This window comes from Panulirus ornatus, chromosome 18, assembly GCF_036320965.1.
Source record: "Panulirus ornatus isolate Po-2019 chromosome 18, ASM3632096v1, whole genome shotgun sequence".
Taxonomy (NCBI): Eukaryota; Metazoa; Arthropoda; class Malacostraca; order Decapoda; family Palinuridae; genus Panulirus; species Panulirus ornatus.
In genome coordinates this window covers 7,718,270-7,745,784 of record NC_092241.1, presented here as the reverse complement: position 1 = coordinate 7,745,784, position 27,515 = coordinate 7,718,270, and the positions used below count along the sequence as shown (strand labels likewise).

Below are 27,515 nucleotides of genomic sequence, written 5' to 3'. Positions count from 1 at the left end.
CACACCACCACACTACGTCGGTTCATACAAGAAGAAGAAGACAGAAGAAATTGGCGCGTGCATGACACACACACACACACACACACACACACACACACACACACACACACACACACACGGACGTGGAGACGGACATATATAAGGTAAACACAGGATGGTATATCTTCTTCCTGGCCTGCATTAATCGCGTAACACATAACAACTCACAACGAGTGGTTCGGTCGTGAGTCAACGATAACCAGGGGGGGGGGGGGGAGTGAATCACTCGCTCCACTAAAGAGAGCTCTCTCTCTCTCTCTCTCTCTCTCTCTCTCTCTCTCTCTCTCTCTCTCTCTCTCTCTCTCTCTCCCTCCCTCCGGCGAATCCAATCATCATACTCTCTCTCTCTCTCTCTCTCTCTCTCTCTCTCTCTCTCTCTCTCTCTCTCTCTCTCTACGGCGAATCCAATCATCATACACACACATACACACACTCTCTCTCTCTCTCTCTCTCTCTCTCTCTCTCTCTCTCTCTCTCTCTCTCTCTCTCTCTCTCATCCAAACAAACACGGTGAGGTGCGTGAGTTCCCTCCTGGGCCCCCCCCCGCCCCCCTTTTCAGGAAGAGGGCCAGACAGTGGACACCCTCACTCTCTCCCTGCCCAATTATGCCCCCAAGATAAGACGAGGGAAGACCGATCAAATGAAGGCAGATAAGCGACCCTTGAGTCTGTGTGTGTGTAGTCATCACGGCTCGTTTGTCCAGCGCTATTCACTCGATATGAGAAGAAGGGAATTCTGGAGAGAGAGAGAGAGAGAGAGAGAGAGAGAGAGAGAGAGAGAGAGAGAGAGAGAGAGAGAGAGAGAGAGGCTAGCAGTTAATCGGGCTATAGGTTTCAATACCCTATGTCAGACGCCTTGCCCAGGAGAACATGGGGCAGGGGGGATCATCATATCTCGATTGGCAGTTAAGAACCCAATTGTCACGTTCTTGCATCTACCTGTCGGAACTAGGGATGCTCGTTCCCCATACCTTCTGTAATGGTCGTCTACAATTCTCGTAGACAACTATGAGTGTCAGCAGTGTAAATCAAGGAAGTATACAGTGTAAATCAAGGAAGTATACAGTGTAAATCAAGGAAGTATACAGTGTAAATCAAGGAAGTATACAGTGTAAATCAAGGAAGTATACAGTGTAAATCAAGGAAGTATACAGTGCAAATCAAGGAAGTATACAGTGTAAATCAAGGAAGTATACAGTGTAAATCAAGGAAGTATACAGTGTAAATCAAGGAAGTATACAGTGTAAATCAAGGAAGTATACAGTGTAAATCAAGGAAGTATACAGTGTAAATCAAGGAAGTATACAGTGTAAATCAAGGAAGTATACAGTGTAAATCAAGGAAGTATACAGTGTAAATCAAGGAAGTATACAGTGTAAATCAAGGAAGTATACAGTGTAAATCAAGGAAGTATACAGTGTAAATCAAGGTAGTATACAGTGTAAAATCAAGCGAACGTGTGTTAACTGTGCATCATCCATTTTCAGAATCTTTCTAACGATTTCTAACATTCAAAAAAACAAACAAACAAACAACAAATGTAAATGAAAATCTTGATAACTATGTTGGACTACCCTAACGACGCCATGTGACTCACCCGGGCTGGAGGTCACATCCTAAGGTCAAGTAGGAAGTCGTTAGAGGTCACTCAACCTGAAGTGGGCACACACTGATCATCGGGAGAGGGAGAGAGAGAGGGTGTGTGTGTGTGTGTGAGGGAGAGAGAGAGAGGCAGTGGGAGCGGGAGAGAGAGGGTGTGTGTGTGTGTGAGGGAGAGAGAGAGAGGCAGTGGGAGTGGGAGAGAGACGGTGTGTGTGTGTGTGTGTGTGATGGAGAGAGAGAGAGGCAGTGGGAGAGGGAGAGAGAGAGGGTGTGTGTGTGTGTGTGTGAGGGAGAGAGAGAGAGGCAGTGGGAGTGGGAGACAGACGGTGTGTGTGTGTGAGGGAGAGAGAGAGAGGCAGTGGGAGTGGTAGAGAGACGGTGTGTGTGTGTGTGAGGGAGAGAGAGAGAGAGGCAGTGGGAGTGGTAGAGAGACGGTGTGTGTGTGTGTGAGGGAGAGAGAGAGAGAGGCAGTGGGAGTGGTAGAGAGACGGTGTGTGTGTGTGAGGGAGAGAGAGAGAGAGAGGCAGTGGGAGTGGGAGAGAGACGGTGTGTGTGTGTGTGTGAGGGAGAGAGAGAGAGACAGTGGGAGTGAGAGAGAGACGGTGTGTGTGTGTGTGTGTGAGGGAGAGAGAGAGAGGCAGTGGGAGTGGGAGAGAGACGGTGTGTGTGTGTGTGTGAGGGAGAGAGAGAGAGGCAGTGGGAGTGGGAGAGAGACGGTGTGTGTGTGTGTGAGGGAGAGAGAGAGAGAGAGGCAGTGGGAGTGGGAGAGGGAGAGGGGAAGCATGGAGGGAGGGAGAGAGAGGGATGGATCCGCGCCAATACGGCCCTTGAGCACGACGGGGCACGGCCCTTAAGCAAGAGAGTAAGGCTCTTGGACACGAAGATATGGCCTTTAATTAAGCACGGCCAAATGACCCTTGGGCACGACGGTACGGCCCTTAAGCACGACCAAATGACCCTTGGGCACGCCGGTACGGCCTTTAAGCACGGCCAAACGACCCTTGGCCACGACGGCACGGCCCTTAAGCAGGGTGGTATGACCTTTGAGCACGACGGTACGACCCTTGGGTATCACAGTCTACCCTTTCAACCTTGATCCTCTAAGGTCAGGTCGTACCTTTGTGCTCAAGGGTCGTACCTTTGTGCTCAAGGGTCGTACCCTTGTGCTCGAGGGTCGTAGCCTTGTGCTCAAGGGTCGTACCCTTGTGTTCAAGGGTCGTACTACTGTACTCAAAGGTCGTACAGCCATTCTCAATGGGTTAAGGTGCCAAGCCATCATACATCATACACAGACTTCATATATCATACAATATGTATGACATACGTGAGGTATGATAACTAGTTAACATGGATATAATGCTCAATAACTGATAATGAAATGGATGATAAATAATCATTATATGATCAGTTATAAGACGAATGTTTGACAAGATATCTTCACTATACTTTGTTCTCTCGAGAACGTTTCATTCTTAATAAATATCCGGAAATTTGCTTGAGAAATAAATGATAACTAAAAGGATGCATCGGCCGGGAATCGAACCCGGGCCTCCCGCGTGGCAGGCGAGAATTCTACCACTGAACCACCGATGCTTGGCAGGTGGTCATGCAGATGGTGGATTTCTCTTACAAAAGTCTTCCTTCTTCATACAAGTTCATTTCCTCATCATTGTCACGTTGCTGTTCTCTTCTGCCAAGTTCAATGTTCGATCTGTTTCACATCTTTGTGAAGTACATATCACCCCCTACATATAGGCCCCTTGAACACGACGGTACTACCCTTGAACACGACGGTACGACCCTTGAACACGACGACAGAAGCCTTGAACACAACAGTTAGACCCTTGAGCACAACAGTTTGACCCTTGAGCCCAACAGTTCGACCCTTAAGCACGACAATTCGACCCTTAAGCACGACAGTTCGACCCTTAAGCACGACAGTTAGACCCTTGAACATGACGACAGAAGCCTTGAGCACAACAGTTAGACCCTTGAGCACGACGGTACGACCCTTGAACACGACGCTACGACCCTTGAACACGACGGTCCGACCCCTGAGCACGACAGTTAGACCCTTGAACATAACGACAGAAGCCTTGAGCACAACAGTTCGACCCTTGAACACGACGGTACGACCCTTGAACACGACGACAGAAGCCTTGAGCACAACGACCTTTGAAGATGACCTTGAACACGACGGAACGACCCCTGAGCAAGACAGTTTGACCCTTAAGAACAACGACTCGACCCTTGAGCACTACGACAGAAGCCTTGAGAACGACGATTCGGCCCTTGAGCACGACAATTATACCCTTGAGCACGACGGTCCGACACATGATGTTGTGGCCTTTGACCCGACCTTAGAGGTTCAGGGTTGAAAGGCTTGGTCATGATATCCAAGGGTCGTACCGTCGTGCTCAAGGGGCTAATTGTCATGCTCAAGTGTCGAACTGTCGTGCTCAAGGGTCAAACTGTCGTGCTCATGAGTCTAACTGTCGTGCTCAGGGGTCGGACCGTCGTGTTCAAGGGTCGTACCGTCGTGTTCAAGGGTCGTAGCGTCGTGTTCAAGGGTCGTACCGTTATGTTCAAGGGTAGTACCGTCGTGTTCAAGGGGCCTATATGTAGGGGGTGATATGTACTTCACAAAGATGTGAAACAGATCGAACATTGAACTTGGCAGAAGAGAACAGCAACGTGACAATGATGAGGAAATGAACTTGTATGAAGAAGGAAGACTTTTGTAAGAGAAATCCACCATCTGCATGACCACCTGCCAAGCATCGGTGGTTCAGTGGTAGAATTCTCGCCTGCCACGCGGGAGGCCCGGGTTCGATTCCCGGCCGATGCATTCTTTTATTTACCTTTTTTTCAAGGTGAGATCCTTAAGCACGACGGTTCAGCCCTTGAGCACGACGATGCGACCCTTGAAGATCAAGGTGGGACCCTTAAACACGACGATTCGACCTTCAGCATGACGACGGAAGCCTTGAGCACAACGGTACGACCCATGGGTATGATGTTGTGACCTTTTACCTGACCTAAGTGGTTCAAGGTTGACAGGCCAGGTTATGATACCGAAGGTCGTACCGTTGTGCTCAAGTTTGGGTCGTACCGTCGCGCTGAGGTCTCATGCCGTTGTGTTCGAGGGTCGTTGTGCTCAAAGGCCGAAGTGTCGTGTTCAAGAGTTCTGTCGTCATGTTCAAGGGTCGTACCATTGTGCTGCAGAGTCTCACCTTGATATTCAAAGGTCGTTGTGCTCAAGGCTTCTGTCGTCATGTTCAAGGGTCTAACTGTCGTGCTTAAGGGTCGAACTGTCGTGCTTAAGGGTCGAATTGTCGTGCTTAAGGGTCGAACTGTTGGGCTCAAGGGTCAAACTGTTGTGCTCAAGGGTCTAACTGTTGTGTTCAAGGCTTCTGTCGTGTTCAAGGGTCAAACTGTCGTGCTCAAGGGTCAAACTGTTGTGCTCAAGGGTCTAACTGTTGTGCTCAAGGGTCTAACTGTTGTGCTCAAAGCTTCTGTAGTCGTGTTCAAGGGTCGTACCGTCGTGTTCAAGGGTAGTACCGTCGTGTTCAAGGGGCCTATATGTAGGGGGTGATATGTACTTCACAAAGATGTGAAACAGATCGAACATTGAACTTGGCAGAAGAGAACAGCAACGTGACAACGAGGAGGAAATGAACTTGTATGAAGAAGGAAGACTTTTGTAAGAGAAATCCACCATCTGCATGACCACTTGCCAAGCATCGGTGGTTCAGTGGTAGAATTCTCGCCTGCCACGCGGGAGGCCCGGGTTCGATTCCCGGCCGATGCATCCTTTTAGTTACCTTTTTTTCAAGGTGAGATCCTTAAGCACGACGGTTCAGCCCTTGAGCACGACGATGCGACCCTTGAAGATCAAGGTGGGACCCTTAAACACGACGATTCGACCTTCAGCATGACGACAAAAGCCTTGAGCACGACAGATCAGCCTTTGAGCACGACAACTTGGCCTTTGAGCACGACGGTTTGACCCTTGAACACGACACTTTTGTTCTTGAGCACGACGACATGACCCGTGAACGAGACAGTTACGAGACCTCAGCATGACGGTACGACCCAAGCTTGAGCACGACGGTACGACCCTTGAACACGACGGTACGACCCTTGGGTATCATAGCCTAACCTGACAACCCTGAACCTCTAAGGTCGGGTCAAAGGTTAAAACATTATGCCCATAGGTCGTACCCTTGTGTTCAAGGGTCGTACCGTTGTGTTCAAGGGTCGTACTACTGTACTCAAAGGTCGTACAGCCATTCTCAAGGGTAACTTAAGGTGCCAAGCCATCATACATCATACACAGACTTCATATATCATACAATATGTATGACATACGTGAGGTATGATAACTAGTTAACATGGATATAATGTTCAATAACTGATAATGAAATGGATGATAAATAATCATTATATGATCAGTTATAAGACGAATGTTTGACAAGATATCTTCACTACACTTTGTTCTCTCGAGAACGTTTCATTCTTAATAAATATCCGGAAATTTGCTTGAGAAATAAATGATAACTAAAAGGATGCATCGGCCGGGAATCGAACCCGGGCCTCCCGCGTGGCAGGCGAGAATTCTACCACTGAACCACCGATGCTTGGCAGGTGGTCATGCAGATGGTGGATTTCTCTTACAAAAGTCTTCCTTCTTCATACAAGTTCATTTCCTCATCATTGTCACGTTGCTGTTCTCTTCTGCCAAGTTCAATGTTCGATCTGTTTCACATCTTTGTGAAGTACATATCACCCCCTACATATAGGCCCCTTGAACACGACGGTACTACCCTTGAACACGACGGTACGACCCTTGAACACGATGCTACGACCCTTGAGCACGACAGTTTGACCCTTGAACATGACGACAGCAGACTTGAGCAAAACAGTTAGACCCTTGAGCACAACAGTTTGACCCTTGAGCACGACAACTTGGCCTTTGAGCACGACGGTTTGACCCTTGAACACGACACTTTTGTTCTTGAGCACGACGACATGACCCGTGAACGAGACAGTTACGAGACCTCAGCATGACGGTACGACCCAAGCTTGAGCACGACGGTACGACCCTTGAACACGACGGTACGACCCTTGGGTATCATAGCCTAACCTGACAACCCTGAACCTCTAAGGTCAGGTCAAAGGTTACAACATTATGCCCATAGGTCGTACCCTTGTGCTCAAGGGTATTACTTTTGTGCTCAAGGGTCGTACCCTTGTGTTCAAGGGTCGTACTACTGTACTCAAAGGTCGTTTAGCCATTCTCAGTGGGTTAAGGTGCCAAGCCATCATACATCATACACAGACTTCATATATCATACAATATGTATGACATACGTGAGGTATGATAACTAGTTAACATGGATATAATGCTCATTAACTGATAATGAAATGGATGATAAATAATCATTATATGATCAGTTATAAGACGAATGTTTGACAAGATATCTTCACTACACTTTGTTCTCTCGAGAACGTTTCATTCTTAATAAATATCCGGAAATTTGCTTGAGAAATAAATGATAACTAAAAGGATGCATCGGCCGGGAATCGAACCCGGGCCTCCCGCGTGGCAGGCGAGAATTCTACCACTGAACCACCGATGCTTGGCAGGTGGTCATGCAGATGGTGGATTTCTCTTACAAAAGTCTTCCTTCTTCATACAAGTTCATTTCCTCATCATTGTCACGTTGCTGTTCTCTTCTGCCAAGTTCAATGTTCGATCTGTTTCACATCTTTGTGAAGTACATATCACCCCCTACATATAGGCCCCTTGAACACGACCCTTTAACACGACAGTACGACCCTGGAGCACAACAGTTTGACCCTTGAACATAACGACAGAAGCCTTGAGCACAACAGTTCGACCCTTGAACACGACGGTACGACCCTTGAACACGACGACAGAAGCCTTGAGCACAACGACCTTTGAAGATGACCTTGAACACGACGGAACGACCCCTGAGCAAGACAGTTTGACCCTTAAGAACAACGACTCGACCCTTGAGCACTACGACAGAAGCTTTGAGAACGACGATTCGGCCCTTGAGCACGACAATTATACCCTTGAGCACGACGGTCCGACACATGATGTTGTGGCCTTTGACCCGACCTTAGAGGTTCAGGGTTGAAAGGCTTGGTCATGATATCCAAGGGTCGTACCGTCGTGCTCAAGGGGCTAATTGTCATGCTCAAGTGTCGAACTGTCGTGCTCAAGGGTCAAACTGTCGTGCTCATGAGTCTAACTGTCGTGCTCAGGGGTCGGACTGTCGTGTTCAAGGGTCGTAGCGTCGTGTTCAAGGGTCGTACCGTCGTGTTCAAGGGTCGTACCGTCGTGTTCAAGGGCCGTAGCGTCGTTCTCAAGGCTTCTGTCGTAGTGCTCAAGGGTCGAGTCGTTGTTCTTAAGGGTCAAACTGTCTTGCTCAGGGGTCGTTCCGTCGTGTTCAAGGTCATCTTCAAAGGTCGTTGTGCTCAAGGCTTCTGTCGTCGTGTTCAAGGGTCGTACCGTCGTGTTCAAGGGTCGAACTGTTGTGCTCAAGGCTTCTGTCGTTATGTTCAAGGGTCAAACTGTCGTGCTCCAGGGTCGTACTGTCGTGTTAAAGGGTCGTAGCCTCGTGTTCAAAGGGCCTATATGTAGGGGGTGATATGTACTTCACAAAGATGTGAAACAGATCGAACATTGAACTTGGCAGAAGAGAACAGCAACGTGACAATGATGAGGAAATGAACTTGTATGAAGAAGGAAGACTTTTGTAAGAGAAATCCACCATCTGCATGACCACCTGCCAAGCATCGGTGGTTCAGTGGTAGAATTCTCGCCTGCCACGCGGGAGGCCCGGGTTCGATTCCCGGCCGATGCATTCTTTTATTTACCTTTTTTTCAAGGTGAGATCCGTAAGCACGACGGTTCAGCCCTTGAGCACGACGATGCGACCCTTGAAGATCAAGGTGGGACCCTTAAACACGACGATTCGACCTTCAACATGACGACGGAAGCCTTGAGCACAACGGTACGACCCATGGGTATGATGTTGTGACCTTTTACCTGACCTTAGTGGTTCAAGGTTGACAGGCCAGGCTATGATGCCGAAGGTCGTACCGTTGTGCTCAAGTTTGGGTCGTGCCGTCGCGCTGAGGTCTCATGCCGTTGTGTTCGAGGGTCGTTGTGCTCAAGGGCCGAAGTGTGTTCAAGAGTTCTGTAGTCATGTTCAAGGGTCGTACCATTGTGCTGCAGAGTCTCACCTTGATATTCAAAGGTCATCTTCAAAGGTCGTTGTGCTCAAGGCTTCTGTCGTCATGTTCAAGGGTCTAACTGTCGTGCTTAAGGGTCGAATTGTCGTGCTTAAGGGTCGAACTGTTGGGCTCAAGGGTCAAACTGTTGTGCTCAAGGGTCAAACTGTTGTGTTCAAGGCTTCTGTCGTCGTGTTCAAGGGTCAAACTGTCGTGCTCAAGGGTCGTAACATCGTGTTCAAGGGGCCTATATGTAGGGGGTGATATGTACTTGACAAAGATGTGAAACAGATCGAACATTGAACTTGGCAGAAGAGAACAGCAACGTGACAATGATGAGGAAATGAACTTGTATGAAGAAGGAAGACTTTTGTAAGAGAAATCCACCATCTGCATGACCACCTGCCAAGCATCGGTGGTTCAGTGGTAGAATTCTCGCCTGCCACGCGGGAGGCCCGGGTTCGATTCCCGGCCGATGCATCCTTTTAGTTATCATTTATTTCTCAAGCAAATTTCCGGATATTTATTAAGAATGAAACGTTCTCGAGAGAACAAAGTGAAGTGAAGATATCTTGTCAAACATTCGTCTTATAACTGATCATATAATGATTATTTATCATCCATTTCATTATCAGTTATTGAACATTATATCCATGTTAACTAGTTATCATACCTCACGTATGTCATACATATTGTATAAGATATGAAGTCTGTGTATGATGTATGATGGCTTGGCACCTTAACCCCTCGAGAATGGCTGTACGACCTTTGAGTACAGTAGTACGACCCTTGAACACAAGGGCACGACCCTTGAGCACAAGGGTACGACCCCTGCGGATGATGTGACTTTTGACCTGACCTTAGAGGTTCAGGGTTGTCAGGTTAGGCTATGATACCCGAGGGTCGTACCGTTGTGTTCAAGGGTCGTACCGTCGTTTTGGGTTTTACCCGTTTGTAGGTTCAGTCGTCGTTGGGTAGGGTTGACTGTTGTTTCAAGGTCTATGTTGTGGGTCAGGGCAATGTCGTGTCAAGGTCTTACCCTCGTGTTCAAAGGGGTCGTCATGTTCTAAGGGGTTTAAAGTGATCGTCGTGCCCCTTTTTCAAGGGCTTTGTAGGGATGTATTATCCAAGATGTAAAGTCGGATTGAACGGCGAGGCAAAGTACAGATGAAAAAAAGGGTTAAAAAGGAAGCTTTTGGGAATCACACGCGCCGCTGCAAACGGTTTCATGAAATCCCCGCCTGGCAGCGGGGGAGGCCCGGGTGGATTCCTCAAATTTTTTTTTACCTTTTTTCAAGTAATCCTTAAGCACGGTTTCGCCTTTGCCAAGCAAAGCGACCTTTAATCGTGGGACCTAAACACCCCCCATGCCCCCTTAACAGACGCAAGCCTTGAACAACGGTCGACCGACAGGTAGTTTGGACCTTTACGGGCTTAGGGTTCAAGGGAAAAAGGCCCTTATTTAACCCAAGTTGACCTTGACTAATTTTGGGGCTTGTCCCGAGGTCCAACCTTGTTCGAGGGCCCGGGCCCAAGGGGAGTTGTTACTTAGCGATTAAGGTTTCGGGAAGAAAAGGGTTGGTCATTCCGGGGGGACTTTCTCGGGTTTGCATTTTCTTAAAAGGGTCGTTTCTCAAGGTTGTTGTCATGTTTAAAGGTCCAATTTTCGTGCTTAAGGGTCGAACGTTTGCTTAGGGTAACTTTTGGGGTCAAGGTAAACGTTTGTCAGGGGAAAGTTTGTTAACTTCTTTTTTTTCGGGGGTTTCTTTCGTCTTAAAGGGGGTTTTTCGAAAGTGTTTTATCTTTCTTTTTGGGGGGGTTCGTACCGTCGTGTTCAAGGGTTCGCGTACCGTCTGTGTTCAGGGTCATACGTCGTACTCAAGCTTGGGTTCGTACCGTTTTTTTTTTTATTTTCGAGCTGGGGTCTCGTAACTGTCGCGTTCAAAGGTCATGGTCGTCGTGTCTCTAAGGGCAAAAGTGTCGTGTTCAATGGTCAAGAGCCGTCGTGCTCATAAAGGCAAGTTGGTCGTCGCTCAGGACTGAACCGTCGTGCTTAATGATCCAACACATGAAAAAAAGGGTAAATAAAGGATGCATCGGCCGGGCATCGAACCCGGGCCTCCCTCCCGCGTGGCAGCGAGATTTCTACCACCTGAACCACCGATCTTGGCAGGTGGTCATGCAAGAAGTGGATTCTCTTATACAAAAGTCTTCCTTCCTTCTTACAAGTTCATTTCCTCATCATGTCACGTTGCTGTTCTCCTTCTGCTGCCAAGTTCAATGTTCGATCTGATTCACATCTTTTGTGAAGTACACATATCCACCTCCTACATATATGCCCCCTTGAACACGACGCTAATGAACCTTGAACACGACGGCACGAGCCCTCGAGCACGACAGTTAGACCCTTGAACAAAAAAAAAAAAAAAATTGGGAAGACGACAGAAGACTTGAGCACAACATTTTTTACTTTTAGAGCACGACAGTTTGACCTTGAACATGAATGAACAGAAGCCTTGATCACGGACGGTGCAACCTTGAGCACGACAGATCCGGACCCGATGGGAATGATGTTAGTGACCTTGAACACCGACCTATCGAGGTTCAGGGAAGAAAGGCCATGGACATGATACCCACGGGATCGACCTTTCGTGCGTCAAGGGTAGCACCTTCGTACTTAAGGGATTACAACCGTCATACCTTCAAGGGTCGATTGTCATGCTCAAAGTCAAGTTGTCCGTGCTCAAGGGCTTAACCGTCTTGCTCAAAAAGGCTGATCTTTTGGCTCAACGGATTTAAACCGTTGGTGCACAAGTGGTCTATAGTCATCTCAAGTGTCGAACTGTCTGCCAATGTCCTCGGACTGTCCGTGCTCTAAGGGTCCGAACTGCAGTCTCAAATGGTCAAACTGTTGTGCTCAAGGGTCCGAAACCGTCCGTGTTCAAGGGCCTAACCCCAGCCTCGTGTAACAAGGGTCGTACCGTCCGAGTTCAAGGGTCGCACCTCCGCGTTTAAGATATCACAGTCATCTTCAAGGATCGAATCCGTCGTTTTCAAGGGACAAGACCGTCGTTCCAAAGGCCAAGTTTCGTGCACAAGGACCTTGAACAGTCGTGCCAATCCAAGCTAGATCTGTCAGGCTCCAAAGGCTTCTGTCCGTCATGCAGAAGGTCGAATCGTCTGTTTAAGGGTCCTCCACCTTTATCAAAAGGGTCGCATCGACCGTGCTCAAAGGGCTTGAAACCGTCATGCTTAAGGATCAACCACCTTGAAAAAAGGTAAATACAAGGATGCAACGGCCGGAATCGAACCCGGCCTCCCGCGTGGCATGCGAGAATTCTACCACTGAACACACGATGCTTGTCAGGTGGTCATGCAGATGGTGGAATTCTCTTAACAAAAGTCTTCCTTCTTCATACAAGTTCATTTCCTCATCTTTGGTCACGTTGCTGTTCTCTCTGCCAAGTTGTCATGTTTCGATCTGTTTCACTTCTTGGTAATAGTTACATTATCCACCCTACATTTAGGCCCGCTAACACTAGACGCTATGACCCTTGAACACGACGGCACGACCCTTGAGCCACGGACAGTTTGACCCTGTGACATGCCTGACAGAAGACTTGGCACAACAGTTTGACCTTTGCACGACAGTTTGGACCCTTTGAACATGATGAAAGAAGCCGCTGATCACCGAACGGGATGCAACCCTTGAAAGCACGGAAGAACGACCGATGGGAATGATGTTTGTGTGTGACCTTTGACCCGACTTAGAGGATTTCAGGGAAAGAAAGGCTTGGTCATGATACCCAAGGATCGTACCTTCGTGCTCAAGGGTAGCACCTTCGTACTTAGGGTATCCACCGCGTATCTTCAAGGGTCGATTGTATGCTCAAAAGGCTCAAGTTGTCGTGGCACAAGGCTCACTGCTGAATCGTTCTTGCGTCAAGGTGAATCCTGTTTGGCTCAAGGATTTAACCGTTGTGCTCAAGGGTCTATAGTCATGCTCAAGTGTCGAACTGTCGTGCTCAAGTCTCGGACTGTCGTGCTCAAGGGTCGAACTGCTGTGCTCAAGGGTCAAACTGTTGTGCTCAAGGAGGTGCGTTTACCGTCGTGTTCAAGGGTCGTAGCCTCGTCCCCTGTTCAAGGGTCGTACCGTCGTGTTCAAGGGTCGCACCTCCGCGTTTAAGGATCTCACAGTCATCTTCAAGGATCGAATCGTCGTGTTCAAGGGTCAAACCGTCGTGCTCAAAGGCCAAGTTGTCGTGCTCAAGGACTGAACAGTCGTGCTCAAAGGCTGAATCTGTCGTTGCTCACGGCTTTGTCGTCATGTGAAGGTGTCGAATCGTCGTGTTTAAGGGTCCACTTGATCTTAGGGGTCGCATCGTCGTGCTCAAGGGCTGAACGTCATGCTTAAGGATCTCACTTGGAAAAAAAAGGTAAATAAAAGGATTGATTCGGCCGGGATTCGAACCCGGGGGGCCTCCCGCGTGGCAGGCAAGAGAATTCTTACCACTGAACACCGATGCTGGCAGGTGGTCATGCAGATGGTGGATGTCTCTTACCAAAAGTCTTGCCTTCTGTCATACAAGTTCTTTCCCTCTTCCATTGTAACGTTGATGTTCTCTATCTGCATGTTCAATGTTGTTCTGGTTTCACTTCTTTGTGTAGTTACATATCCCACCCCTTCTTATAGGTCCCTTGAACACGACGGCTACGACCCTTGAACTCGACGGTACGACTTTGAACCGACGGTATGACCCTTGAACCGACGCTATCGACCATTTGAACATGACGGCACGACCTGAACTCGACAGATTAAGACTTAATGAGGCACGGCAGTTTGACCCTGAGCACGGGACAGTTCGACACTTTGAGCACGACAATTTAGCATATCCTAAAGCACGGACGGTACGACCCTTGGTTATGTATGAACCAAGCTTTCAACCCTAACCTTCTAGTGTCGAGTTTCAAGGTCACAACATTCATGTGTCGGTCCGCTGGTGCTCAAGGGTCAAATGATGTTGTGCTCAAGGCATCTTGAGTTCGTCATGTTCAAGGGTCTAACTGTCGTGCTCAAGTGTCAAACTGTTGTGCTCAAGGCTTCTGTCGTCATGTTCAAGGGTTCTAACTGTCGTGGCTCAAGTGCCATACTGTTGTGCCTCAAGGTTGTCTGTCGTCATGTGCCAAGGTCAAACTGTCTGGCTCAAGGGATAGAATGCTGTGCTCAAGGGTCTATAGTCATGCTTAAGTGGTCAAAACTGTTGTGCTCAAGGCTTCTGTCGTCGTGTGCAAGGGTCAACCTATTGTGCTCAAGGGTAGAACTGTCGTGCTCAAGAGGGTCATACTGTTGTGCTAAAGGTCAAAATGTGTGTTGGGGGGTTCCCTTTTCGTGTTCAAGGGTCAAACGTCGTTAAAGGGGGCCGGTTTTTCCGGCCCTTTTTTGTTCCAAGGGGCTTCGTCCGTCGGTTCGGGGCCGCCCCCCTCGTTTTTCAAAGGGAGAACCTAAATGGGGGGTGATATTACTTCAAAAAAGATTTTGAAACAGATCGAAATTGAACTTGGGGGAAGAGAACAGAAAACGTGACAATAAATGAGGAAATAAAACTTGTATGAAGAAGAAGACTTTTGTAAGAAAATTTCCACCACCTGCTTAAACCCCCTGCCAAGAAAGGGTTTGTTCATGGTAAAAATTCTCGCCGCCACCCGGGAGGCCGGGTTCAAATTCCCCGGCCAGAACATTTTGGGTTATCATTTATTTCTAAAGAAAATTTTTTTTTCCGGATATTTATAAGAATAAAATTTTCCGGAGAACAAATTTTTAGTGAAGATATTTTTGTAAAAACATTCGTTTTAATAACTGATCATAAAAAGGATTATTTTTCATCCATTTCATTTCATTTATTGAAAAATTATATCCATTTTTAACCCTATTTTTATCTTACCTCACGAAAGTCATAAAAAATTGTTTTATATATGAAGTCGTGAAAGAGGGTATGATGGCTTGGCACCTTAACCTTTGGAGAACGGTTTTGTACGCCCTTTGAGTACAGTTTTTCGCCCCTTAAACACAGGGTCCGACCCCTTGAGCACAACTAAGGTTTCCCCTGCGGATGATGTTGTGATTTTGAATTACCCTTTTGGGTTCAGGGTTGTTTAGGTTAGGCTATGATTCCCCAGGGGGCGTACCCTCGGTTCAAGGGTCGTACCCTCGTGTTTTAAGGGTCATACGTTGTACTAAAACTTGGGTGTACCCTCGTTTCTTGGGGGGTTTGTAAAAATGTTCCCTTCAAGGGTCATGTCGTTTTGTGCTCAAGGGGCGAACTGTGGTGCTCAAGGGTCGAACTGTTGTGTTCAAGGCTTCTGTCGTCGTGTTCAAGGGTCTAACTGTTGTGCTCAAGGGTCTAACTGTCGTGCTCAAGGGTCGTACCGTCGTGTTCAAGGGTCGTGCGTCGTGTCTCAAGGGTCGATACCGTCGTGTTCAAGGGTCGTACGTTATGTTCAAGGGTCAAACTGTGTGCTCCAGGGTCGTACTGTCGCGGTTTCAAGGGGCCTATATGTAGGGGATGATATGTACTTCACAAAGATGTGAAACAGATCGAACATTGAACTTGGCAGAAGAGAACAGCAACGTGACAGCGATGAGGAAATGAACTTGTATGAAGAAGGAAGACTTTTGTAAGAGAAATCCACCATCTGCATGACCACCTGCCAAGCATCGGTGGTTCAGTGGTAGAATTCTCGCCTGCCACGCGGGAGGCCCGGGTTCGATTCCCGGCCGATGCATCCTTTTATTTACCTTTTTTTCAAGGTGAGATCCTTAAGCACGACGGTTCAGCCCTTGAGCACGACGATGCGACCCTTGAAGATCAAGGTGGGACCCTTAAACACGACGATTCGACCTTCAACATGACGACGGAAGCCTTGAGCACAACGGTACGACCCATGGGTATGATGTTGTGACCTTTTACCTGACCTTAGTGGTTCAAGGTTGACAGGCCAGGTTATGATACCGAAGGTCGTACCGTTGTGCTCAAGTTTGGGTCGTACCGTCGCGCTGAGGTCTCATGCCGTTGTGTTCGAGGGTCGTTGTGCTCAAGGGCCGAAGTGTCGTGTTCAAGAGTTCTGTCGTCATGTTCAAGGGTCGTACCATTGTGCTGCAGAGTCTCACCTTGATATTCAAAGGTCATCTTCAAAGGTCGTTGTGCTCAAGGCTTCTGTCGTCATGTTCAAGGGTCTAACTGTCATGCTTAAGGGTCGAACTGTCGTGCTTAAGGGTCGAATTGTCGTGCTTAAGGGTCGAACTGTTGGGCTCAAGGGTCAAACTGTTGTGCTCAAGGGTCTAACTGTTGTGTTCAAGGCTTCTGTCGTGTTCAAGGGTCAAACTGTCGTGCTCAAGGGTCAAACTGTTGTGCTCAAGGGTCTAACTGTTGTGCTCAAGGCTTCTGTAGTCGTGTTCAAGGGTCGTACCGTCGTGTTCAAGGGTAGTACCGTCGTGTTCAAGGGGCCTATATGTAGGGGGTGATATGTACTTCACAAAGATGTGAAACAGATCGAACATTGAACTTGGCAGAAGAGAACAGCAACGTGACAATGATGAGGAAATGAACTTGTATGAAGAAGGAAGACTTTTGTAAGAGAAATTCACCAGCTGCATGACCACCTGTCAAGCATCGGTGGTTCAGTGGTAGAATTCTCGCCTGCCACGCGGGAGGCCCGGGTTCGATTCCCGGCCGATGCATTCTTTTAGTTATCATTTATTTCTCAAGCAAATTTCCGGATATTTATTAAGAATGAAACGTTCTCGAGAGAACAAAGTGTAGTGAAGATATCTTGTCAAACATTCGTCTTATAACTGATCATATAATGATTATTTATCATCCATTTCATTATCAGTTATTGAGCATTATATCCATGTTAACTAGTTATCATACCTCACGTATGTCATACATATTGTATAAGATATGAAGTCTGTGTATGATGTATGATGGCTTGGCACCTTAAGTTACCCTTGAGAATGGCTGTACGACCTTTGAGTATAGTAGTACGACCCTTGAGCGCAAATGTACGACCCTTGAGCACAAAAGTAATACCCTTGAGCACAAGGGTACGACCTATGGGCATAATGTTGTAACCTTTGACCCGACCTTAGAGGTTCAGGGTTGTCAGGACAGGCTATGATACCCGAGGGTCGTACCGTCGTACTCAAGCTTAGGTCGTGCCGTCGTGCAGAGGTCTCATAACCGTCTCGTTCAAGGGTCGTACCGTTGTGTTCAAGGGTCGTACTCCTGTACTCAAAGGTCGTACAGCCATTCTCAAGGGGTTAAGGTGCCAAACCATCATACATCATACACAGACTTCATATCTTATACAATATGTATGACATACGTGAGGAATGATAATTAGCAGAGATATAATCAGAAATAACTGATAGTGAGATATATGATGATAAAGATCATGTATGAGAATAATATCATAATAGGATCAGTTATGAGACGAATGTTCGCCAAGTCATCTTTATCATAGTTTCATCTGTAAACAGTCATAGTGACTCTGTCGTTTAATACTGGCGTTGCCTTAACTGGATGGCAGGTGACCTGTGGTCATATGACCTCATCTGTACCTCATAATCCTCCGAAAAAAAAGAATATGTGTCTGTTTGGTGTCGCGAAGCTACAGCTGCACCAGCGGTCCCTGGCCTCCATACTCGGTGTTTGGTGTCGCGAACCTACAGCTGCACCAGCGGTGCCTGGCCTCCATACTCGGTGTTTGGCGGGAACCGATCAGAAGCTGCCGCTGTAATTGCAGCTAACCTGACTACTTCCATGAAGAGGCGCCGGTCTTACGGACTTTAGCTGAAGTCCAACAGCTTGGAGGGAGGTCAGAAGCTTGCGACACCCGCCTTCGACGTGTCTAATTCCCTTTGGGAACTGCTAACGCTCACAGACTTGACCTCACCGCCTCTTCGATACCCGATGCATCGCCCCGGCAACTCAAACAGGCAGCTGATTCACCACTAAGACAACAGGTACCTGAAGCCCTGAACTAGGGGACTCCAGGACTCAAGTCGCCCCTAGGGCGTCTCCTCCGTCAGGAGATGTCCCGACGTGACTCCTGAAGTTACACCTTTCCCGGCAGGTTTCATTGCGGTGCCTCGTCCCCGACGTCCACCTTGGGCAAGACCTCGCCTCCACCCGTCAAGAGTGGCAGCTGTAACAACGAGGAGGGGGCCTACAGCCACGCCCATGGGACTCTTGCATCTCTAACACAACTCTAGGAGCCTCCTGCAACCCTAGCACAACTCCAGGAGCCTCCTGCAACCCTAGCACAACTCCAGGAACCTCCTGCATCCCTAGCACGACTCCAGGAACCTCCTGCATCCCTAGCAAAACTCCAGGAGCCTCCTGCATCCCTAGCACAACTCCAGGAACCTCCTGCATCCCTACCACAACTCCAGGAGCCTCCGGCAACCCTAGCACAACTCCAGGCGCCTCCTGCATCCCTAACACAACTCCAGGAGCCTCCTCCATCCCTAGCACAACTCCAGGAGCCTCCTACATCCCTAGCACAACTCCAGGAGCCTCCTGCAACCCTACCACAACTCCAGGAGCCTCCTGCATCCCTAGCATAACTCCAGGAGACTCCTGCAACCCTAGCACAGCCCCAGGAACCTCCTGCATCCCTAGCACAACTCCAGGAGACTCCTCCAACCCTAGTACAACTCCAGGAACCTTCTGCAGCCCTAGCACAACTCCAGGAGCCTCCTGCATCCCTAGCACAACTCCAGGAGCCTCCTGCATCCCTAGCACAACTCCAGGAACCTCCTGCATCCCCAGCACAACTCCAGGAGCCTCCTGCATCCCTAGCACAACTCCAGGAGCCTCCTGCATCCCTAGCACAACTCCAGGAGCCTCCTGTATCCCTAGCACAACTCCAGGAGCCTCCTGCATCCCTAGCACAACTCCAGGAACCTCCTGCATCCCCAGCACAACTCCAGGAGCCTCCTGCATCCCTAGCACAACTCCAGGAGCCTCCTGCATCCCTAGCACAACTCCAGGAACCTCCTGCATCCCCAGCACAACTCCAGGAGCCTCCTGCATCCCTAGCACAACTCCAGGAGCCTCCTGCATCCCTAGCACAACTCCAGGAGCCTCCTGCATCCCCAGCACAACTCCAGGAGCCTCCTGCATCCCTAGCACAACTCCAGGAGCCTCCTGCATCCCTAGCACAACTCCAGGAACCTCCTGTATCCCTAGCACAACTCCAGGATCCTCCTGCACCCCTAGCACAACTCCAGGAGCCTCCTGCATCCCTAGCACAACTCCAGGAGCCTCCTGCATCCCTAGCACAACTCCAGGAGCCTCCTGCATCCCTAGCACAACTCCAGGAGTCTCCTGCATCCCTAGCACAACTCCAGGATCCTCCTGCACCCCTAGCACAACTCCAGGAGTCTCCTGCATCCCTAGCACAACTCCAGGAGTCTCCTGCATCCCTAGCACAACTTCAGGAACCTCCTGCATCCCTAGCATAACTCCAGGAGCCTCCTGCATCCCTAGCACTACTCTAGGAGTATCCTGCATCCCTAGCACAACTCCAGGAGCTTCCTGCAATTCTAGCACAACTTCAGGAGCCTTCTGCATCCCTAGCACAACTCCAGGAGCCTCCTGCATCCCTAGCACAACTCCAGGAGCCTCCTGCCTCTCTCTCGGTTATACCACTCCAACAAACCCAACCAAGAACACTAATGTTTCATATATTTAATGAATAACAGGAATTAGTTCGGGAAAATAAATGATAACTAAAAGGATGCATCGGCCGGGAATCGAACCCGGGCCTCCCGCGTGGCAGGCGAGAATTCTACCACTGAACCACCGATGCTTGACTTCAAGTCATGCAGCTGGTGGATTTGCGTTACGAAAGTCTTCCTTCTTCATACAAGTTCATTTCCTCGTCGTTGCTACGTTGCTGTGTGTTCTTTGGCTAAGGTGAAAGTCTGATTCGTATAAGATCTTCGTGAACCGTATATCACCCCCTTACGTTAATAGACCCCTTCCCCTTGAGAACAGCGGTACGCCCCTTGAACACGACGTTTCAACCCTTTTGGCCATGACCATCATGAACCCTGGAGCACCAAGGTACGACCCTCGAAAGCAGGACGGGACGACCTCAGCCACCACACGGAGCTGAGAGAAAGAGAGAGAGGGAGAGAAAGAGAGAGAGACATTGATCTAGCTCTACTTTCTTAGGGCAGTGCGCCTTCGGCGAGACCTCCTCACGGAGTTAACCCTTTGGATCTTCTACAGTCTCGTAATGGTGTTGAATCTAACATCAAAAGACAGTGTGAGGAACTGAAGCCATCAAGTCCAGTTTCTCCCACCCCGAGTTTCAAAACAAGTGCCTCCCCGGCGGGGAATCGAACCCCGGTCTCCCGCGTGACAGGCGGGGATACTCACCACTATACTACCGAGGACTTGAGAAAACAAGCCTCTATCATAACAGGTGGTTCAGCTACCGCACGAGGCAAATTGTGTGTCTTTGTATGCTATTATTATTGACCTGATGTTGTACCTAACCACAGTAATCAGTGGGACAGTAATTCGAGTACTGTTCAGCTGTTAATACAGTGGTACGGATGACATAAACACCTCGTTACGGAGGTACTGTAGGCTTCATAAGTCTAGCTGTAACGGGGGTTACAGCTACAGTAACACTAAAGGTAACAATGGGACTTGGAAAGTCTTACAGTAACGTGTCAATGAACTACAAGAGCAAGATGGGAGGGCATCAAACACTCTTCTTTGTACCCACCCACTACTGTAGATGGAGACAGGACAGTACAGCAGAAGGCTCCTCCCCTACCCACCTCTATAGATGGAGACGGGACAGTACAGCAGAAGGCTCCCTCCCTCACCCACCACTATAGATGGAGACAGGACAGTACAGCAGAAGGCTCCTCCCTCACCCACCACTGTAGATGGAGACAGGACAGTACAGCAGAAGGCTCCCTCCCCCACCCACCACTATAGATGGAGACAGGACAGTACAGCAGAAGGCTCCCTCCCCCACCCACCACTATAGATGGAGACAGGACAGTACAGCAGAAGGCTCCCTCCCCCACCCACCACTATAGATGGAGACAGGACAGTACAGCAGAAGGCTCCTCCCCCACCCACCACTATAGATGGAGACAGGACAGTACAGCAGAAGGCTCCCTCCCCCACCCACCACTATAGATGGAGACAGGACAGTACAGCAGAAGGCTCCTCCTCCACCCACCACTATAGATGGAGACAGGACCGTACAGCAGAAGTCTCCTCCTCCACCCACCACTATAGACACTCCCGAGGCTGTCTGTGTATTTGCCTGTCTGCTGGTCTGTCTGACTGTCTATCTATCTGTCTGTCTATCTGTCTGTCTATCTGTCAGTCTGTGGATTCAGTCTTGTCAATATTACAATTCATGATATATCCATAACTTAACCTTCGTCCTCTTGCAAGTATGATTGAATCTATCAATCTATCTACCAAATTACCTATCTATCTATCTGTCTATCTATCTGAACTCATCTATCTCAGACAGATGACTTTTACAGGAAACTGAACGTTGTCGTTGTGTGTGTGTGTGTGTGTGTGTGTGTGTGTGTGTGTGTGTGTGTGTGTGTGTGCAACAATGGTGAAGGAGGGGCGGGTTGGGTTCTTCTCTATGTCCGAGGGAGACATAGAGAGAGAGAGAGAGAGAGAGAGAGAGAGAGAGAGAGAGAGAGAGAGAGAGAGAGAGTGTGTGTATCTAACCACCACGAGACTTCGCCAGGGCATCAGTGCTGGCGCATAGCGCTCACCGCACGTTCTTCTTCCTAGTGTTCTTTTACACTCTCATATCTCAGTATGTGGCTAACGTTCGCTGCTCCTGTAATTCAGTGGCTGTCAAGTTCCCCTCCATGGCATAGGCGGTTCTCATAATGTCTCACCGGGACGTGGTTGGCTGGCATTTCACTCCACTGGCTCACAACACATGAAACTCAACGAGAAATACTCTCACAAAACTCTTCCTTCTTCTTCTTCTTCTTCTTCTTCTTCTTCTTCTTTTTCTTTTTCTTTCTTCTTCTCCTTCTCCTTGTCCTTCTTCCTCTTCTTCTTCTCCTTCTTCTTGTTGTCCTTCTTCTTCTTCTTGTCCTTCTTCCTCTTCTTCTTCTTCTCTTCCTTCTTCTTGTCCTTCTTCTTCTTCTTGTCCTTCTTCCTCTTCTTCTTCTTCTTCTCTTCCTTCTTCTTGTCCTTTTTCTTCTCTTCCCTCTTCTTCTTCTCCTTCTCCTTCTGTTTCTTCTCCTTCTTCTTCTTTTTTTCTTCCTTCTTCTTCTTGTCCTTCTTCTTCCCCTCCTTCTCCTCCTCCTCCACCTCCACCTCCTCCATTCTTCTTCTTCTACTTCATATACATTTCTTTTTGTGAGCGCAAAGTTCTCTGCTCTTGGGGTCGAGAGGAAAAAATCTGATCCTAGAGAGGCGATTACTCTCTCTCTCTCTCTCTCTCTCTCTCTCTCTCTCTCTCTCTATCTATCTATCTATCTATCTATCTATCTCTCTCTCTCTCTCTCCCATGAGCACAACCACCTCTTCTTCACCATTGTCCTAGACAAAGCAGAGACAGAGGCGCGCACATACACACCCACACACGCCCACTGAGCTCCAAAGAGAGAGAGAGAGAGAGAGAGAGAGAGAGAGAGAGAGAGAGAGAGAGAGAGAGAGAGAGAGAGAGACTAGTTTTCTCTTTTGCACTACGGTGGGTTGGAGGGAAAACTAGGAATTCTCTTAAATATAGGACCAAAAAAGTCTCTCTCTCTCTCTCTCTCTCTCTCTCTCTCTCTCTCTCTCTCTCTCTCTCTCTCTCTCTCTTCTTCTCTCTTACACTGTGAGACTTTGTGTTACTGTTAATCTCTCTCTCTCTCTCTCTCTCTCTCTCTCTCTCTCTCTCTCTCTCTCTCTCTCTCTCTCGTGATAATAAGGGACGCGAGGCATTTACGCTGATCATAAAATTCTGAACGTAGGAGCCTCGATGGTGGCTATGGTGTGTACCACGCCATCACCCCCCCCCCCCCTCCCTCCCTCCCTGCCCCAAGGGAATTAAAGGAGGCAGGGAAATGTGTGTGTGTGTGTGTGTGTGTGTGTGTGTGTGTGTGTGTGTGTGTGTGTGTGTTACGGGGAGAGAGAGAGTTTTATACTTGTGTTGCCCCGTCTTCTTACCTTGAATATATATATATATGTATACCATGTCTTCATCTTATGTGTATACATATACATACATACCACGTTCTCTTAACCTTGTATACATACGCTTCATGTCTTAATCTAATGTATACACACACACACACACACACACACACACACACACACACACACACACACACACACACACCCACACACTCCAGCCAATATATGGTAATCACTCATCGACCAGTCTAAGAGATGAAGGATGAACAGCTGCGTTGGCTGTGGGCTGCCTGCCCTCTCCCGGGATTCGAACCAGCAGCTCCCGTTAACACTGTTGGGGAGCAAAGAGCAACAGACCACTGGGTCCTGTTGAGACATAGCGTGGCAACAGAGGAGGTTCAGAAACAAGGGAAATGCTTCCATGGAAACTGTGGCTCATTATGTACACTTGTGCATCTGTGTGCATGACGTCAGCGTGCTTCTGCTTGTGTGTGTGTGTGTGTGTGTGTGTGTGTGTGTGTGTGTGTGTGTGGGTGGTTGGGTGGGTGATTAGCTTTAAGTATCGTGTGGGGAGGGAATTTTACATAGTTATTATCATTATTAATATTATTATCATTATTATCAGTAGTAGTAGTAGTAGTGGTAGTAGTAGTAGTAGTAGTAGTAGTAGTAATAGTAGTGGTAGTAGTAGTAGTAGTAATAGTAGTAGTAGTAGTAGTAGTAGTGATATTGGCATCAGTAGTAGTAGCAGAAGTAGTAGAAGTAGAAGTAGTAATAGTAGTACTATCATAATCATTATCATTGTCAATATTTTCATAATCATTATCATCATCATTATTATCATTAATATCATCATTATCATCACTACCATCTAGTCTTTACTACTGTCCTTAGAGAGCTGCCCAACTGCTCGTCTGAAGACAGTGTTATACAACATGAAAGACATAACGCATATTCTCCCTCGACCCCCGTCTGTTATATACACAAATTGCTTTCAAACACACGCAAGCAGACCCCCTTTCATTCTCAAGCCTGATTCAAACGTCACATCAAAAGCTGCCGACTTTATAACGCTGAATTCGTTCGTTGTACACCCAAGTGGTTCAAGGGGAACCGAACCGAAATGATGTGATCATTACACGAAAGTGCACTTGGGAACTTATCGTGTTTCATTTTCCCCGTGGACTCATAGGAATATATATATATATATATATATATATATATATATATATATATATATATATATATATATATATATATATATATACATATATATATATACACACACAGGAGAACAGCGCTGGAGTTCCTCTCTCTTCCTCTCCCTTCGGGACCCTTTCTTAAAAGAGCGGATCGACCAGGTAACGGGTAGGGTTCGATCCCAAGTCTTTCATCCCATTGTGGCAAGGGAAGCATTTTGGCACAACAGATTCAAGCACGCACACACACACACACACACACACACACACACACACACACACACACGCACACACGTCAGACACCGTCTCTGCTTACTAAACTTCTATGAATCTTACCTTACTATACTTCTATAAATCTTACCTTACTATACTTCTATAAGTCTTCTATAAGTCTTACCTTATCATACTTCCTTCTTGCAGCCTTTCCCTGCTTCTAACTGATCTCTAACACACGGTTTCCTTTGTGGCAGTGACAGACAAAGAGACAGACCTCAGTCCTACCCACCAACACCTCTCTCTCTCTCTCTCTCTCTCTCTCTCTCTCTCTCTCTCTCTCTCTCTCTCTCTCTCTCTCTTCATCCTCCTTCAACTTCTACCTCTATATCTACCACTTCCGTTCACGTCTCCACTCTCCCTACATCAATTTACTTTCCCTCCCACCCCTTTATCCACAACGATGATCGCTCGTCTTGCCACAGTAAACACGCCCTCGTCCTTAATTCTAAGCTGTACAGCAATTTGTAACGAGGCAGTTAAGTGGTTAGAGTAGAAAATGTACAAAGAAAAAGGAGGGTGGGGGGGAATTTTATATCTATACTTCTTTCCGAATCTCACTCATGTTCTGTCACCGTGCTTCAAAAACAGCCACGTTTCAGGTGTTCTACAGGTAGAACACCCCTTCTGCGCCGCCGGCGTGAGGCCCCTCGCCCTTAGGCGTGTCACACCCGTCGCACGGGACCTCTGTCTTCTGCTGCTGGTGCTGCTTCCGACGGTTTCAGCGTGGAGACACGAGGACTGACCGTTACACCATAAGGAGAAGTCGTGGCAGTCCCTTCGCCCTTCTTCCTATAACTTCTAAAAAACACCCGAGGAGCTTATATCAATCCTTGACCAAATAGAAAGATGGATAGATAGACTGATAGGCAGTTCCGTCGATAGATGAGGAGACAGACAGCCGGACAGATAGATGGACAGACAGACAGAGAGGAAGGAGATGGACAGAGCACACACACACACATACCTTCGTTCTGTACGCAGGTGCAGCATCTCAGGCCCTCGTAAGGTAAACAAGGCACTTGATGCTCAACACGACGAAGTGGCAGTAGAAGATGGGGGAAGGGGGGGTGCGCGCGCGCGCCGGGGAGGAGGAGGGGGGGGTAGGTGGGTAAACCACTTGACCTCCTGCCGATCCTTCTGGTGGACTTCGCCACCAGCACCACCTGTGGCCCTCCTGGCAAAAGTAAACAAGTAAACAAAGGCTTGAGACCCACTAAAAGGAACAGCGGGACGAGGAATGGACCGACACGCCCAGCGTCAAGGAGCAGAGGGCGACTCTGATAACGTTGTGGTATACGGGGGGCGACGTGCTCACCCTGGGGCATTAGAAGCGTTTAGGGGAAAGCTACGGAAAGGTCTGAAAGGCCTGGTTGTGGTTGGGTTTAATGACAGCCATTCGCGAAAGAGCAGTGTGTCCCATAGGGAATAAATGTGTCCCATAAGGAAAAAAAAAGTAAAGACGAAAAAACACATTAAGGACGAAAAAAACAGTAAAGACGAAAAAACAGTAAAGAAAAAACACAGTAAATACGAAAAAACACAGTAAAGAAAAAAAAAACAAACCACAAAGGCGAAAAAACACAGTACAAACAAAAAAATAGTAAAGACGAAAAAAAGTGAAGACGAAAAAAACAGTGAAGACGAAAAACACAGTAAAGACGAAAGAAACACAGTAAAGGCGAAAAAAACCACAGTAAAGGGGGAAAAAACAGTAAAGAAAAAACACAAGAAAAAAAAAAAGCAGTAAAGACGAAAAATAACACAGTAAAGGGGAAAAAAAACCACAGTAAAGGGGGAAAAAAATGTCTAAAGAACTAGAATGATGCAAGAGACAAGATCTCAGCAAGTAACACCAAGAATCAACCTAAAACCTAACCCATTTTCAACACAAGGATCCTGAAATACACTGAGGTTTTGCTCTCGTTATTACACTGACACCAAACTTGTACACTTTAATAATTTTATGAATAATTATCTTCATACACAGGTAATTTCAGTCATGATGTATGAATATCATTGATGTTACCACGTAATTTCAGTCATGATGTATGAATATCATTGATGTTAGCACGTAATTTCAGTCATGATATATGAATATCATTGATGTTAGCACGTAATTTCAGTCATGATATATGAATATCAGTGATGTTAGCACGTAATTTCAGTCATGATATATGAATATCAGTGATGTTAGCACGTAATTTCAGTCATGATATATGAATATCATTGATGTTACCACGTAATTTCAGTCATGATATATGAATATCAGTGATGTTAGCACGTAATTTCAGTCATGATATATGAATATCAGTGATGTTAGCATGTAATTTCAGTCATGATGTATGAATATCATTGATGTTACCACGTAATTTCAGTCATGATGTATGAATATCATTGATGTTAGCACGTAATTTCAGTCATGATATATGAATATCATTGATGTTAGCACGTAATTTCAGTCATGATATATGAATATCAGTGATGTTAGCACGTAATTTCAGTCATGATATATGAATATCATTGATGTTAGCACGTAATTTCAGTCATGATATATGAATATCAGTGATGTTACCACGTAATTTCAGTCATGATATATGAATATCATTGATGTTACCACGTAATTTCAGTCATGATGTATGAATATCAGTGATGTTACCACGTAATTTCAGTCATGATATATGAATATCATTGATGTTAGCATGTAATTTCAGTCATGATATATGAATATCAGTGATGTTACCACGTAATTTCAGTCATGATATATGAATATCAGTGATGTTAGCACGTAATTTCAGTCATGATATATGAATATCATTGATGTTACCACGTAATTTCAGTCATGATATATGAATATCAGTGATGTTAGCACGTAATTTCAGTCATGATATATGAATATCATTGATGTTAGCACGTAATTTCAGTCATGATATATGAAT

At 47.2% G+C, this 27,515-nt stretch overlaps 1 protein-coding gene and 11 non-coding genes across 12 annotated transcripts in view; 6 read left to right on the top strand and 6 right to left on the bottom strand.

Moving 5' to 3' along the window:
- LOC139754981 (uncharacterized) overlaps positions 1-27,515 on the bottom strand; it is a 201,308-nt gene that overhangs the window by 59,199 nt on the left and 114,594 nt on the right. The window lies entirely within an intron of this gene.
- On the bottom strand, positions 3,163-3,233 carry TRNAG-GCC (transfer RNA glycine (anticodon GCC)). Its single transcript has one exon. It is a non-coding gene; the product is annotated as a tRNA-Gly (tRNA).
- TRNAG-GCC (transfer RNA glycine (anticodon GCC)) lies at positions 4,418-4,488 on the top strand. Its single transcript has one exon. It is a non-coding gene; the product is annotated as a tRNA-Gly (tRNA).
- Positions 5,381-5,451, top strand: TRNAG-GCC (transfer RNA glycine (anticodon GCC)). Its single transcript has one exon. It is a non-coding gene; the product is annotated as a tRNA-Gly (tRNA).
- Positions 6,210-6,280, bottom strand: TRNAG-GCC (transfer RNA glycine (anticodon GCC)). Its single transcript has one exon. It is a non-coding gene; the product is annotated as a tRNA-Gly (tRNA).
- Positions 7,212-7,282, bottom strand: TRNAG-GCC (transfer RNA glycine (anticodon GCC)). Its single transcript has one exon. It is a non-coding gene; the product is annotated as a tRNA-Gly (tRNA).
- Positions 8,466-8,536, top strand: TRNAG-GCC (transfer RNA glycine (anticodon GCC)). The gene has a single exon. It is a non-coding gene; the product is annotated as a tRNA-Gly (tRNA).
- TRNAG-GCC (transfer RNA glycine (anticodon GCC)) lies at positions 9,316-9,386 on the top strand. The gene has a single exon. It is a non-coding gene; the product is annotated as a tRNA-Gly (tRNA).
- On the top strand, positions 15,619-15,689 carry TRNAG-GCC (transfer RNA glycine (anticodon GCC)). The gene has a single exon. It is a non-coding gene; the product is annotated as a tRNA-Gly (tRNA).
- TRNAG-GCC (transfer RNA glycine (anticodon GCC)) lies at positions 16,574-16,644 on the top strand. The gene has a single exon. It is a non-coding gene; the product is annotated as a tRNA-Gly (tRNA).
- On the bottom strand, positions 19,711-19,781 carry TRNAG-GCC (transfer RNA glycine (anticodon GCC)). Its single transcript has one exon. It is a non-coding gene; the product is annotated as a tRNA-Gly (tRNA).
- On the bottom strand, positions 20,302-20,373 carry TRNAD-GUC (transfer RNA aspartic acid (anticodon GUC)). The gene has a single exon. It is a non-coding gene; the product is annotated as a tRNA-Asp (tRNA).